At 53.0% G+C, this 15632-nt stretch overlaps 1 long non-coding RNA gene across 1 annotated transcript in view; it reads left to right on the top strand.

The window, feature by feature from the left end:
• The first annotated feature begins 144 nt into the window (after positions 1 to 144).
• The window catches only part of LOC142843077 (uncharacterized), a 56696-nt gene continuing 41208 nt past the window's right edge, over positions 145 to 15632 (top strand). Inside the window, exon 1 of the long non-coding RNA XR_012909557.1 lies at positions 145 to 299. This is a non-coding gene — a long non-coding RNA (uncharacterized LOC142843077). The remainder of the gene's footprint in view (positions 300 to 15632) is intronic.

Raw genomic sequence — 15632 nt, 5'->3', positions numbered from 1 at the left:
CCCCCCGCCTCCCTTCTCTTCCCTGTGCCCAGACTCTTGTTCGGGGCCTTGAAACAGTGAGCTGTCTTTGTTCGAAATACAGGTGAACGGCAATCATGTGATTAACGCACACACACATAAAAAGCTTTTTAACAGCGCCTGCCCGGCCTCAGAACCGCCCGGAGAGAAGCCGCCTTGGATGGACAGAGGGACTGAGCTACAAGCATCCAGCCAGTCGTGTCCCGGCTCCTCTGCAGCGGTCTCCAACGTCCGCTGCTGCCTGCCCGCTGCCTGCCTGCCGGCCTGGCATCTCTCTCCCGGTGGGTCCCTGTTCATCTCCCCACCCTTCAGTCCCTCCTCTTGGAGGGAAGATCCTCCCTGCTCTCTGTCTGTGGCTGAGCCTGAGACCCCTGGGGCATGGAGGAGCGCTGTAGGGGGGAGTGGGCCCAGGATTATAGGAAGCTGGGGGTGGGGGAGGTGGTGGTCTCACAGCCGCTGACCTCTCCAGTTCCCTGACACCACCCTCTTGGGCCCAGCTGCCAGTAAGGGGTGCGTGTGGGGGGGGGGAGAGGGGCTCTATAGAGGGTCACACCTGGTTTGTGCTCCCTCTCTGTTTCTTCTTCGTCCCTGCACGCAGGTTCTCCTGAGTGCTGGACTTGCTTGGACCCTGCCTAGCTACCTGCTGAGAGATGCTGCTGGGGCTAGCTAGGCCTGTGTGGGGAGGGCAGGGGAAGGATTATGTGTTGATTGAGGGATTCCCCTGTGAACAAGACGTCTGTAAGCCCCAGACTGGCAATCATGATGCTTTTGCCTCATTTTCGGTCTTAGGAACCCAGTGCTCTCCAGCAGGAGAAGGCAAAGACCCCATTTTCTCTACAGAGTAGGGAATTAGGAAAGTGGGGAGGGTCCCTGCTTTTCGATGTCAGGCCTCAGGGACCTCAGGGTGGCCAGGAGGGCCAGGGCTACCACCTGCTTCTTTTCCCAGCTGGCAGCTAGAAGGGAGGGGCTATTTTCTCTCCATCCCTGATTCTATGCCAGGGATGCTCGTGACCCCACACCCCACATCCTATCAAAGCTGCCCTGAGAGGAGGGCTCCTCCCCACCATGGGTGAGGGTGGTGCTGGTGTATGCTCTTCAGCAGAGGGCCAAGGCCTGCGTGTGGTGGAATCCAGGCTTCCTGCCATGGGCAGAAGCTAATCACAAGCTTCCTGAGTGCAGCTCATGTTCCTTTGAGATGGTCCCCAATCCCCCCAGAAGGTAGTCCTTGGGAGGGACCTGAATCTCTCAGTGGGACTCGAAGTCCACTGATGATACTGCCAGGCCAGATCATCTTAAGTAAACAGTAACCCTTAACCCTTTTTGGGGGTGCTGTCCTGCCTGGCAGCAGGCTTCACCCATAATCCCCAACCCTGAGCCCAGGCCTCTCATTTGTCACATGGCAGAGGAGTGCCATCCTTCCCTGCCTTGGAGGATATACAGAGAGTGGGAAACCTGCTACTTGGCAGAACCAGGAGCTGTGAGGTGTTAGGATGGCTCCAGGAAAGCCTGAGCTTTTGCCTCAGGTTCAGTTTTCCGTAAGGTCATCTGTCTTTCAAATTCCCTCATAGGACACGGAAGGGATCAGATGGGGGCCACCTCTGATCACAGAGGTATAGACCACACCTGGAATCCCTGCTCCCTCTCATCTGCCTTCCCAACTCTATGTTTTGGCTGTCCTGGGTCCTGGGGGCTAGCTTGATGCTTCTCAGTCATGAGGAGCCTGAGGTTCTGCATTCCTGCCAGGTTTGTTTCCTGGCACCTGCCCAGGGATGGTCTCAGGCCTGGAATAAGGTACACAAGTCTCACTATGCAGCCTCAGTTGGCCTTGAACTCTCCATTCCCTGGCCTCAGCCTCCCAAGGAGCTAGGATTACAGGTGTGTACCTCCATATCAGCTGTGTGCAGTTAAGACAAATGCTGATTTGGATTTAAAAATGTCAGATTCTACGCCATACTGGTTCGTTTTGGATGAATTTCTGGGAAGCAGAGGCAGGTATATTTTATTTTTATTTTTGTAATTCCCCTGACAGGCTCTGGTTTCCTTCCAGGGTCCCCTGCAACTCCAAGACTGGGAGGGACCCCCTGCCAGATCCAAAGTGTCTAAGAAGAATGGATAAGACTTAACTTGGACTCTGAGCCAGAGAGCCAGTGACCAAACTTGTAGTCACTAGAGTTTGAGGGCGTGGCAAGGGAAGGGCTGTGCATTGGGGAGGCAGAGGGTCAGGGTTGGATGTCAAGAGTAATCCTGGCATCCAACCGTGCCTTGGCTCCTCAGCTTGCACTAGGGGGTGTCTGGGGATGAGTATGCACCCTTGAACACCTTCTAGGTCACTCCATCTTGGCAGGGCTGTGTAGTAGAAAGTTATGTGGCACCAGGGAGGGTCTACCATTCATATCCATGTGGCCCTTGGGCAGGCTAGTCTAGGAATGTTGGGACTTGGTTTTACCTGTACAATGTCGACAGCTTCATACATTTACTGCTTATATCTTTAAAGTGTGTGTATGCAAGGGAGAGAAAAAGTAACACACACACACACACACACATCTACTTAGTAATTACAGTAAGCGTTCACTAGAGAAAATAAGGTAGGCTCTGGGCTAATGCCGAGAGACATGGTGAGGGGTTCCCTTCATTCCCATTGCACGGGCACCTGGCTGTAGACCCACCTTTGGGAATTCGGGCTCTGCTTGCTTTTGTAGTGCCAGGGAGTAGGGAATGGGGAAGGGGACCCAGGGTTGAGAGACTCCCACATACTAGGTAAGCACCCATGTCCAGCCCTTTTCCTCAGGAACTTCTCCTATGGCTCTCAAATCCAGGTCCAGGCCAGGGGAGGATGTGCTGAGCTCCTGCCTGTGTGTGGTCTCCACTCTGCACCCTGTAGCAGCAGCTTCCAGAGTCTCTATAACTAAAGTGGGGAGGGAGAACCTGCCCATCACTGAGGGCTCATGATGTTTGATTCCATACTCTGATCAAACCTCTGCCTGAGTCTGATATCTTTATTCTTCAGGGAAACTGAGGCACAGAAAGGCTGAGGGATGAGCCCATGTGCAACAAGCTAGTTATGAAAGTGATGAGACCTGGGGTTGGTTTCTCCAGTCTAGTCCTCATGGCTGTCTGCTGCCCCTAGACCCCAGGCAGAGTCACAGGGGCCTATCTTTTCTTCTCTCCTGCTGGGCTGGGCTATTCACCTTGCCCACCGAGTTCTCTCACTGGGCATCGCCTGCCAACTGTGTGCTGAGGTCTAGTCCTTGCTTGCAGCCCAGCTAAGAGGCCCTCTTCTGGGCATTTTTGCTAGAATTCTTTTCCCTCTGTGCTCCAGTGGAGACATGTCTATGTGTGTGTGCTTCCTGTGTTCTCTCTTCCTGACCCAGCTTGGTGGTCAATAGGACCATAATTTTCTGTTGCAGCCCTCGGAGGGCAGGGCTTGTTGGTCTTGGTTGATCTGCAGCCCAGCGTGCCTTTTGCTGGTGGTCCTTGAGTTGAGCTCCTAAGGAGGAAAAGAGAAAGGGACTGGAACACTCAGGGAGGGCTTCCTGGAGGTGGAGGGCCTGTGCTCTGAGGCAGGAGGAGTATATCTGTTCCAAGACCTGACCCAACAGGGGCCCTGGCCCTGCCCTCTTTCTTCTTTGAGCTGGAGGCCATTCCAGAGGCCCAAATCTTCCTTCTTCCAACCCCACCCTCTCCGGGAACAAGGAAGTTGGGGCTGGTGCCCAGTGCTGCCTGGGGCAGCCTGGCCTCTGCCCCCTTCTTAGAAGCCCTCAGAGACAGAGACTACTCGTTCCTGTCATCAGACCCAGCTGCCTGAGAGCCCTTCCTGCTTTCTGCTCCGAGCTGCTCAGTTGCTTCTGGGCAGAGCAGGGCAGGGGGACTCAGGAGCTGGGACAGGAGGTGATGGTGGCAGGCCTGGTTTTGGAGTTCAGGCTTTGTTTAATCAGACTAGCTTGGAATCCTAGAACCTGGCATGGTTGAGTCTTTCACGGATGATATATACTGGAACCCCTCCCCGCTGGAGCCCAAAGGTTTCAACTGCTGCAGGTGCCTAGGTGGCCCTGGCTTCCTTCTTTTCTTTCTGGACCTTAATTTCCCTATTTATTTATTGTTTGTTTTTATTTTTGTTTTGTTATTTTGAGCCAGGGTTTCTCTGTGAAACAATCCTGGCTGCGTTGGAATTAGCTCTTGTAGACCAGGCTGGCCTCGAACTCACAGAGATCCACCTGCCTCTGCCTCCCGAGTGCTAGGATTGAAGGCATGTGCCACCACTGCCCGGTTAGTTTCCCTATTTGTAAAATGAGGGGTAGCAAGGTATCATGAGAGCCCCGATAGCCCGTGCCATGATTCATAAAGGAGGACAGTGTTCAGCCCAGTGCCTGTCCCTTGTGCACCTCGGCACATCCCTGGGTCTCTCCCGAGGGTCAGGGTCATGGTCAGACACCACATTTCCCTACAGCTGTGGTAATGTGTTTCTAATGATATGTCGGAAGTTCAAGGTTCCAGAATTAAGAAATTGCCTTGCCTTTTACTTAAAACATAAACCCTCAATTTATTTATTTATTTAGGTTTGTTTTCAAGACAGAATCTTACTATGTAGCTTTGGCTGTCCTGGAATTCACTATTTAGACCAGACTGCCTTTGAACTTATAGAGGAATCCTTTTTTGGGGGGAGGGGTTAGTGTCTATGTTGTTTTGGAATAGGGTCTCACTTGACGTGGCCCAGGCTGGCCCAGGTTTTGTTTGTTATGTAGCCTAGGCTGGTCTTGAACTAACTGCCTCCTGCTTTAGCCTCTTGAGTGCTGCAGTTACAGGCAGGCACCACAGTGCCTTTCTGCTTATTAACTACTGTTTTGGTGGATGATAGGTCCATCATCCCAGAGAGGACAGAGTTGCTGAGCGTGGCCTTGGAGGCACCTCAGTGCCTAAGCACGATGCGGCCTTCCCCAGCTCTGCCTGTTTTGACATTTGCTGGGTGACTACTGGGTGTCAGGCCTTGTTCACAGGACTCGGGGGCCCCTCCTGTCTACTGCCTTCACTTTCCCATGATTGATGCCTCTGTTCTCCCTCCAACTTCTCTCCTCCAATTTAGACCCTTTCCTGCTTCCTGTCCTCCCCCTCCCCCATCCCAAGAGTAAGGGGAGAAGAAGGGCTGTGATTTGATTTCAGCTTTCCCATTCCCACACCAACCTCCCAACCCATGGACCTCAATTTACCCCTGCTCTTGGCTTTCACTACAGCCAAGTCCACCCTCCCACCCCACAGGCCAGCCTGTCTTCTGCCTCCTGCCTTGCTTGCCCACTCATGGGGCCTTATGTCTTTGGGTTGTGACCTCTGGGCTGGGTTCTGCTTCCCTCCTCGGTGGGGCTGCAGGAGGAAAGTCCACAGCAAAAGAGAGAATCACCTACATGTAGGTGTGGAGGTCGTTTGGGGGCCTGGGAAGGCCTGAGCTGGTACTCAGGGTGCACAGCTGTGGGTTTGAATCCTGCACCCCCACTTCTCAGCTGTGTTTCCTCTGCAGATGGCTTACAGCCTCTGGCTCTTAGCTTCCTTCTAGGCTGAGGTTGGGATTAAAGCAGATCGTGTTGGTACACATTTAGGACAGTCCTTGGATCACGGTGGAGCCTGTCAGTGGCAGTCACTGTTGCTAGCTTCTGCCACAGGTGACTGTCCGTTATCTTGAGCTTCACAGTGGTCACTGCTGCTAGTCCTCTCAAATTGCTTTCTCCAGGAGTCCCTGAATCTGCTCCCGCTAACCCAGACAGAGCAGGAGCAGGGTCCCAGCCCGCTGAACCACACTGAAAGGGAAGCAGGTGACAGGAGTCATGTGATTATGGGACTGGACATCACTGTGACTTTTGCCTCTAGGTCTTCTGAAGACATACCCAAGGGAGGGCTCTGTAGTCTGGAGGGTAAGGGAAGAACTTACAGATTTATTAGGGATTGCTTTTCCTTTCATTCGTTCATTTGCTGATGCCCCAGATGCTTTTTAGGTGACATTGTACAGATAGATGTGCATGGCAAGGGATTTGGGAAGACGGAGGGAAGGACCAGGGACGGAGGCCTGGAGCAGAGAGACATGGCTGTGGACACAGGGGGCTGTTCGTACAGGGGAGGCTACATGTGACCTCTGAGGTTTCAGTCTGTCTACAGCCAGCTGCCAGCAGCTGGGCGAGGGGCTTGTTGAGATGAGCAGCTGGCGGCTCCCGCCCTGGGATCCCGTGTCACTTTTCTCGGTCATCCAGGGTCCCACCCAGGACTAGGCTGGGTGTGAATTGAGCCCAGGACACTTGTTTATTACTTTTGTTCTCGCATGGTTTACCTCTGTCCCCTAGAAGTGACAGGGGCTTTTGGCATCTGTGTGACTTTGATGAGATCACTTTGTTATGAGAAAGGGAGCTGAGCGGTATGGAGGCCGGGACAGCAGAGCCAGAGAGACCAGAGTTCAAGTGCGATCTCTGCCCTACTTACCAGGTCGAGCCACTTAATCTCCCTGTGCCTTGGTCTCCTCATCCGTGAAATGAGGATGGCGACACCTGTCTTATGAGACTGTTGCAAAGGTGGACGGGAGCAAGGAACGGCAAGTGCTCTGTGCAGTTCTGGGGCAAACCCGGGCAGGGTGTTGCCGTCTCTGGGTCACTTGGAATGTGAGTTAGTGTGTCCAGCATTGGCCAGGCACGGCAGCTAATGAGCTACATTAAAAGGCCTGGACGATCATGTCCCTTCCTAAGTGAAGAGCCCTTGTGCCAACAACAGGGTCTGTGGGAGAGGCCCGCGAGGGGAATGTGCACATACCAAAAAGCTGTGCTTCACGTGGTGTGACTGAAGGAAGCCCACCCACCCCAGCCTCATGGATTCTGGTCTTTTGTCTCTCCACATGAGTTGAGAAACCAGAGACTGAGTGCCTGCTGTGTGGGCCTCGGTCCAGAGTCAAGTCTTGCAGACTGTATCTCGGCAGGTGCAATGAGAGGAACTGTTCCCGACTCTGTTAAGGTCCCTGTGTGACCTTGGGGAAGTCAGCTGCCCTATAGGTGCACCCCTTCACCTATAAGAAGAGAGCTTGCTTCTGTCATCTCTAGGTGCTCTGTCGCAGTCAACATCGGGGGTCTTCAGGTCCTACAGGGAGAAGCATTCACCTGGTTTTGTGTCTCCTCTAGACTGCCGCTTCCGGCCTAAATGTGTTAGCCTACTACATCTGTTCATAAGTGTTTACTGAGCTCATTGACCATGGAGATACCACACTAAAAATCCTCTGCCCCCCCCCTTCCCTGAAGACCTGTCCCATGGTCTGGGTCATGGCATTCCTGCAAACTGTGGGGCAGGAGCCAACCGTGCCCTCCCAAGTGGTTCCTTGCTTACCACTCAGCATAATGGTCAAGTCTACAGACAAACCCATGATCCTCCAGTACTAGAACTCCCCTCCAACGGTGTACATGGGACTTTCCCTTTATTGCACATTGCATCTTGTGATGATGTGTTTATTGTAGACGTGGCCCATCCTCCCCTGAGGAGAGGGTGGTGGTGCTTCGTGCATGGTGGTGCCCAGGGAACGAAACTAGCGACTCAATGAAACCTCCTGGAGAGAGGAATGGGGAACCAGGAGCTGGCCGAGGGTTAGTGACCAGCCTTCTCTGGGGTCCCTTCTGTTTTGGAGGCAACTGGTCAAATCTTGAACTCTTCTTTTCCTGGATTTGGGGCCCTGGAATGGGGCATAACTTACTGGGAAACCAGGCCCCTGGTATCTAAACAAGGGGAGGAGGGGATAGAGAGTTGAGCCTGCTCCACCCCTTCGCCCAGCAATCAGGAAGAACAGGGCAGATCTGTCAGCCTCAGATGCCACCCGCCCTCCAGGGGACCCAGCCCTGAACCCAGGGAGTCAGGGCAAGGGGGGGAGACAGGAAGCCCCTGTGTCTTCCCCTCCTCCCTCCTGTCCCGCCCTCCACCTCCATTCTGGTGAGAGCTTGCAGCCTCAGGCCTTGGCACTCTGAGGACGTGGGTGGTGACAGAGTGGGGTAGGGTGGGGGACACGGACAGGACAGAAATCCCATCCCTACCCATTCCTTTCTTCTCTGGGTTTTTGGGTGGCTACTGCCTCAGCAGCCCCTGGAGCTGTGCCTGGACCTTGATAGAGGGACAGAGGGAAGCACTGTGGGTGCTGCCCTCCCCCCCCAAGGGCCCCCCTGCAGGGTGAAGGACAGGCTGGGATCTATCTACTAGCTTTCCTGGGAGGTCAGGCCTTGCTGAGAATTGCTATGTGATCTCAGGTGGAGTACAGCTCTTCTCTGACCACTGCCACTTTCTTTAGCTGCCAAGGGAGCCCCCAAACCAGGGGTTACAACAAACTCTTTGGAGAATTTGTAAATATAGATTCCCAGGACCCATTTGGAATTACAGATTTGGGTAGAACTCTGTAATTTTAAAAGCTCACCTATGAAGATGGAGGTTGCAGGGACATTTTTGGAGCATGCTCCTTCCAAAGCCACCATGCCCCGGCCCCTGCCCAGCATCAAAACTTCCACCAAGCAGACAGGTCTCTCCTGTGTCCTGTCTGGGACAGGGGCTGGCAGCGGTGTACTCAGGCTGCAGGAGCAGTGTGTTGTCCTGCACAGAGGAGCCTGGGAGGTCCCAGCTCTGCCTGAAGCTATCTCTGCTCCCTTGGTCCACCTTAGAATCTCTTCCTCTTGACTCTGTCTCCATTTCGATTTCTTTCTCTCTCTACTGTTTCCTTTTTCTGCCTCTCTTACTTGACGCCATAATCTGATGTTTGTTGTTCTCCTTTCTTTGTTTCTCTTTTTCTTTCTTTTTTCTCTTTCTCCCTTCTTTCTCTTTCTTTCTCCCTTCCTTTCTCTCCTTTTTTTCTCTTCTTTTCTTTTCTCTTCCTTTTTTGTACAAAGTCTCTCCATTATGTAATCCTGGCTCTCCTATGTAGTAGACAAGGCTAGCCTTGAACTCACAGAGATCTACCTGCCTCTGCTTTCCTGAGCGCTGAGATTAAAACAGTGTGCCGATATATCTGGTTTTGTTTCCCTTTCTTAGTGGTCAGTCTGTCTGAGGCTGTCTCCCTGTCCTTGCTTCCTTTCATCCAGTCCACCATTGTCTTCAAGGTCCCTACCTCTCTCTCCCTCTAGGCTGCGTCCCATTCCCTCCCTCCGGCTCTCTTTTCCTCATCTCTCTGTCTCTGTTTTTCTCTCTGTCTCTTTCTCTGTGTGCATTTCTCTGGGGTGGGGGCGGGGTTGCCTGGGAGTTAGGGAACTCTGGGAAAAATGAGACTGCCACGGGAGAGGTGACAGGCTAGAAGGACGAAGCAGGCCTCGGGTTGGGGCTCTCTTCCTAGTTTAACCTCTCCACCTGGCTCCAGCCCACGTTTCCATCTTGCTTCTCTCTTGGACACCTGCAAGTGCTGGGTCACCTGCCCCTCCCTTGGCCTGAGCCCAGCACTGAGCTGCCTCTTCTGATTTCCGGTTCAACTACCTACCTTTGGTCCATTTGCTGGCTGCCCTGGGATGTGGCTCCCAGGCCCCCACAACACTCCTGTCCGCTGGTGGCAGGACACAGGCAAGGAGGCAGGGGCAGCCTGGATGAATCCTGGGCTAGAGGGTTCAGGCCTGTCCGGGCAACAAAGATTGTCCATGCTGATGGTGGGGTAGATGTGGGAGCCTCTTCTTCCTGTGTGAGCCCAGGCTAACTTGCTCAGGGGTCCCATAGCCAGGCCTACAGATCTGAGAGAGTTGGAGGGAAGTGGGGGCCGAAGAGAGAGCAGGAGGAAGGGGAGCCGAAGCCAGGTCCCTGGAACTATGCCAACCACTCACTGGGAGAGGGAAGGGGGCTGTGTTTCTCCCTTTCTGGGCCTCAGTTTCCCCATAGAGACAGAAGTGACTGGCTGAGGTGGCATTTGAAGCCCCACTCTCTTTCTGATGGGGCTGAAGCCTTTATGTCCAGAGTGAATAAGACTTCCTGTCCCTGCTCAGTCCCCACAGGCTTAGAGGATCCAAATGTCAGGCAGCACCTTCCCTCAGCGCCCTGCCCAGACAGTGTGATGTTGTCCTGCCCTATTTCTTACTTAATTCTCCAGGGCCTACCCTTCAAAGGACCTTCTGGGGGCTGGGAGGAAGGTACCCCCAGGATCAGGACCCTGAGGAGGCTGAGGACCCTGGGGCCAGGTGTGGCTGTAGAGATCTTCTGTCCCCAGGGCCTGTCTGGGAGTTTTGGGTACATAGCAGGGGTCTGGCTCTCAGAGGAGCGGGGCTGGGCCTCCTTTCTCACCCTGGGACTTGATTGCAGGAGGCCTGGGAAGGAGGGAGCTCCTGTTCTCCTAGAGTCCCTGACTACTCTGGTCCCTGCTGCTCTGTGGTTTCAGTGAGGGACAAGTAAGGGAAGAGTCAGAAGAAGGGGTTAAGTCGGGGACTCTTGGGATGGCTCTGACCATCCTCTGGAGGGAACAAGGGCTCTATTCTCTGTGTGGGAATTAATAGCAAGGAGGGGACGGGGGTGTCATTCAAGCCCTGATCAACTCCCAGAGGAATGCGAGAGAAAGAGACAGAGACAGAGAGACAGAGACAGACATAGAAACAGAGAGACACAGAGACAACAAAGAGATGGAGAGACAGAAACAGAGAAAGAGAGTTGACAAATGGAGGCTTGAGGCTCAGATGTAAGAGAAGGGCATGAGGACTGCTGGTCACAGTAGCCCCTGGCATGTGGCTGTAATGCCCTAGGACAGATCCTGCTCCCACAGGATCTGTATCCCCACACAGCAGGGAGACCTGATCTTGTCACCCCTCACCAAGGCTCTCCCTCTCTTGCTTATCATTCCCGGACGGCTGCACCCTCCACTTCCCTGAAACCTGGAGCCTGTCAGGACTGAATGCTGCCCCTGCTTTCTGGGGACCTCTACTTGCCCTGTCTTTCTTTAGGGGTCCAGGGTTCACTCAGACCCCCAGGCTGTGAAAGTCCAGTCTGTGCTCCTGAGCTGTACCCTCTGTCCTGGTCCCAGGAATTCCTCTGACCCAGTTCCAGGGTCAGCTCAGACATATGCCACCAGGTGACTCCTGCATGAGAGGGGTGCACTGGGGAGCTCAGCTGTTGCGGGGGGGGGGCGAAGTTCATCAGCTGCTGAGCCCGCACCTTCTGGTGTCAGCCTGGCTCACGGCTGAGGACCAGCAGCCCCCAGAGTCATCTTAAATGTCACAGCCCAATGCAGACCCTGGAGGAACTCCAGGCCACACTTCTGGTTTTGTGGGCACATACACAGAGGCCTGGGAGGGCACTAGCCTGCCCTGAGTTGGAGCTGAGCTGGAGTTGGCCCAGACCATCTGTCTCCAGATCGGTGTTCTGACCCCCTGTGAAGAGTCACACCGAACAGTGTACTCAGACTGGGGGCAGAAAGAACTAGGGCCTCAGAGGGTGCTGAGCACCTGGTGAGTCAGGCACCTTGCCTGTGGCTCTGTGACTCATCGTCACCAACCTCCGTCAGCTGGAAGCGTCATTGTAGGGGAAAAAGAAATGTAGCAGCCACGTAACCCTCGACCCTGGATGGAGCCACTGTGTGCTGCTTTTAGTTTGGTTCTTTTTTCCTTCCCTCCCTCCCTCTCTCCCTCCCTCCCTCCCTTCCTTCTTCTCTCCCTCTTTTCTTTCTTTCTTTCTTTCTTTCTCCCCCCCTCTCTCTCTTTCCCTTTCTTTTTTCTTCCAAGAGAGGGTTTCTCTGTAAACTTTTGGCTGTCCTGGAACTCGCTATGTAGGCCAGGCTGGCCTCAAATTCTTTTGTTTAGTTGTTTATTTGATGTTAGGGGTCAAACCTGCGGCCTTGTGCCTTCCAGGCAAGTACTCTACCACTGAGTTAGAGCTCAGGCCCTGGCTCAGGGCTATTACAGTTCCTGGAAGTCTAGGCAGTACCCGGTACCTTAGGGCTAGAAGGCTGGCTGCGAATGCCATTGGCTGCTTGCAACCGCACCTGACAGCCCAAGCACCTGCAGTGCCGTCAGGGTCCTCAGTGGCAGTTTTGGCGGGGCAAATTCTTGATGGCCAGAAGGGTGCCCATGGACCAATGGCATTCTGTATCCGATGACCATCCCATTCCCACCTCCCTGACGGCTGGTGTGGTGAAGAGTCAGGGACATGACACTGTGACAGAAGGGCAGGTCTCAGTCTCCTCCCTTATGCAGTGACCGGCCTTAGTTACCATGGGAACTGGGGAGCTAGAGTCTGGAGAGGAGGGGACTCCTGGGGTACCAAGAAATCAGCAGAGTATACCAACATTTCTACACTGTGTCAGGTATTTGTCTCAGGCTGTCACAGACCAGTTGACAGGAGCAGCTAAGAGAGGAACAGTTTATCTGGGCTCACACTTAGAGGGTGCAGGCCATCATGGAGCGGAAAGCAGAGCCACAGGAAGCTTGAGGCAGCCAGTCGTATTTCACTCACAGTCAGGAAGAAGAGAGATGAATGCCGGTGCCTCCTCCCCATTTTTTATTATGTGTGTGTTTGTTTTTGAGCATGCTTATGCATGCCCGTGTGCATACAGACACCCGCAGAAGCCGGAAGAGGGTGTCTGCTGGAGCACTTGTGAGCAGTTTCAGGCAGTTATGAACCGTCTGATGTGGGTGCTAGGAACTGGGCTTTGGTCCTCTATAAAAAGCAGCAAGTTGAGCCATCTCTCCAGGCCTTATTTTCTTCTTTTAATTTAGTCTAGCCTGTGGAATGGTACCACTCACACTGAGGGTAGATCTTCCCACCCCAATCCAATCTAGATTTTTCTCCACTTGCCTCTTCATGCCAACTTAATAATAACCATCAGCCACCAGAGGCTGGGAGGCTGGACTCCTGCACTCCTGCATCCTGATACACAGCAGCTTCCAGGAGTTAACTGGACCTTGGTAATTCCTTATTCCCAGCCAGGATGGGGAGAGGCTCAGCAAGGGAGAGGAACAGCGAAGAGTTAATTTCCTTTCACAGATTTTTTTATGTTGTTACAAAAGATGGTAAAGTATAGAAAGGCCACCCTGAGGGTCTTCATGAAGGAGCTGGCCCAATGACCTCGAGGGAATCCTCAGTGGCAGCCTCAAAGGTGGACAGTAGGTGGGCCAGGCTATTCCGTGCTCCTTCCCAAACCCCATGTAAGGATGGAGGCTCTAACTAGAGGTGCAGATGGCACAGGGCTGAAGGCAGCCCAGAGTTTCCGGCATAGCTTGGAGATGTGGTGGGTATTGTATCCTCAGGGGATACAAGCCACAGAAAAATCTCAGGGAGCCTTACAAGGACCCACCACCCAGAGTGGCTCAGAAGCTGATGACTTTGGCATACATTGTTTTCCCCACCTGGTATGTAATGGGAACTCGGTCAGTGTGGGAGAGGATGATGCTGTCGAGCCAACCCAACTGCTGGCAAGATGAAGTGTTTGGAAGAGGTGAAGTCTGGGTCTTGGTGGGAACAGGGAAGAGCGGCGGGGTGGGGGTGGGGGGTGCTTGATGGCTGTCTCGAGCAGGGTTGCTGAGAAAGATCAGGAAATCTGGGAGCACACAGTCCCGTGCCATCTTCCAACTCAAGCTGGAGTCTCTTTCTTGTGCACCAGCTCTTCCTTCCCTCTTAGCCGGAGCCTCCTTTTCTACAAAGTGGGGGTTGGGGGATGGGAGTTACTCAAGGCTCAAGAGGGGCTGCATGTGGTCCTATGGTGTTCTGGCCACTGTGCCCTGTGTTGGGAGAGGTACCTTGTACTGAACCAGTTGACAAAAGCATGCAGGGGCTGCAAGATGCTAGATTTAGAAACAGGAGAAGCAGATTGCTGGTGTGAGAAGTCATGAACTTATTCAGCTGTGAGGGCACAGGAGCCTGGCTCTGCCTTGCTGGGAAGAACCCAGAGCGAGGATTAGACAGATGGTTAGGCACTATCCACCAGAGGACAGCATGACGTGGAGGCAGTGCTGGTATCTTCTGGTTCTCAATACTGGAGCCCCACAGCTCAGGGTGTGTAGGTTTCTTATGGAGCGATGCAAATTTTTGATACTGGAAGAAGAATATGGTAGCCAGAGGATCCACAAAGAAGGGGCTGGGGAGATGGCTCTGGGAATGAGGTGTCTGTCACACAACCACGAGGACCTGAATTTGGATCCCCAGTGCTTATATAAAAAACTGAGCTTGACCCTGTAATCCCATGCTGGAGAGGTGGAGGCAGGAGGATCCCTGGGGCTTGCTGGCACGCCGGTGAGTTTCAGTTTCACCGTCTCAAAAACTAAGGTGGAGGGACTGGAGAGATGGCCCAGCCGTTAGGAGCACTGGCTACTCTTCCAGAGGATCCGGGTTTGGTTTCAAGCACCCACCTGGCAGCTCACAACTGTAACTCCAGTTCCAGAGGATCCGACACCCTCACACAGATGTACGTGCTGGCAAAATACTAATGCACGTAAAATAAAAGTAAGTTACATAAAAAGCCAAGATGGAGAAGGATACACGACACATACAGGAGCCCACACGAGTATTTTTGTTTTGTTGTTTGAGATGGGTTCTCAGGTAGCCCAGGTTGACTTTGGTTGCTTGATCTCCTGACCCTTCCCCCAACACTGTGATCACACCCCCACCTTCTTGCTTTTATTTTTTCAGTCTCAGGTTGTAGTCAGGCTGACTTGGAAGTTATTATGTATCTCAAACCTGAGGCAGTCAATCCCCTTGTGTGACATGGTTCACAAAGATGGGGGGAGTGTAGAAGGGCCACTTTGAGGGTCACCATGCAGGAACTGGCTCAATGGTCTAGAACTGAATCTCCAAAGACAGCCAGCCCCCAAGGTGGAGAGCGGGTGGGCCAGTCCCGTTCCAAGCTCATCCACAAACCTTGTGTAGGGACGGATGCTAACAAGAGGTGTAGAGGGCAGAGGGCAGAGGGCAGAGGGCACAAGACTGAGTGCCGGAAGCCCGAGGTTTCCAGCCTGTGAGCTCTGGGGTTGTAGGAATGAGCTACTCTATCTCTATCTGCTCCATGGAAGTGTTTTCAAAAGCCAGGACTGGAGAGATGGCCAGGTGGTTAAGAGCATATACTACGTTGCAGAAAAGTCAAGTTTGATTCCCAGCACCCCTGTCAGGCAGCCCACAACTGCCAGGAACTCCTGTTTCAGGAGAACACAACACAGCGAGCCCCCGAGGGCATCCGCACTCCAGGGTTCAGACCCTCACGTGCATGTGATTTTGCAAAAGCTTTTTTTTTTTTTGAGATAGAATCTCACCATATAGATTTTCTAGAATTTGCTATGTAGAGCAGGCTGACCTTGAACTCATATAGATCCATGTGCTTCTATCTCCCATGTGCAGGCATAAAAGGCAAGTGCCACCACACCCCATTAACTTAAAAAAATCTTTTAAAAATAAACAGCTGAGCAGTGGTGATGCACAGCTTTCTAATCCCAGCACTAGGGAGGCAAAGGCAGGTGGGTCTCTGAGTTCGAGGCCAGCCTGGTCAAGAGTTACAGGACAGCCAAGGCTGCACAGAGAAGGCTTACCTCAAAAAACAAAATAAAATAAAAATAATTATAAACAAATAATTCTATTTGTTATACACGCATATATATTTATTTATAGGGAGATGGGAAGATTTAGAGATGTTTGTACAGCTCACGGTGGGGAAAGGGTTCCTTTGTGTCAGA

Source organism: Microtus pennsylvanicus, chromosome 2, assembly GCF_037038515.1.
Source record: "Microtus pennsylvanicus isolate mMicPen1 chromosome 2, mMicPen1.hap1, whole genome shotgun sequence".
Classification (NCBI taxonomy): domain Eukaryota; kingdom Metazoa; phylum Chordata; class Mammalia; order Rodentia; family Cricetidae; genus Microtus; species Microtus pennsylvanicus.
Note: the sequence above shows the minus strand (reverse complement) of the source record. Positions and strands in the feature narration are given on the sequence as shown.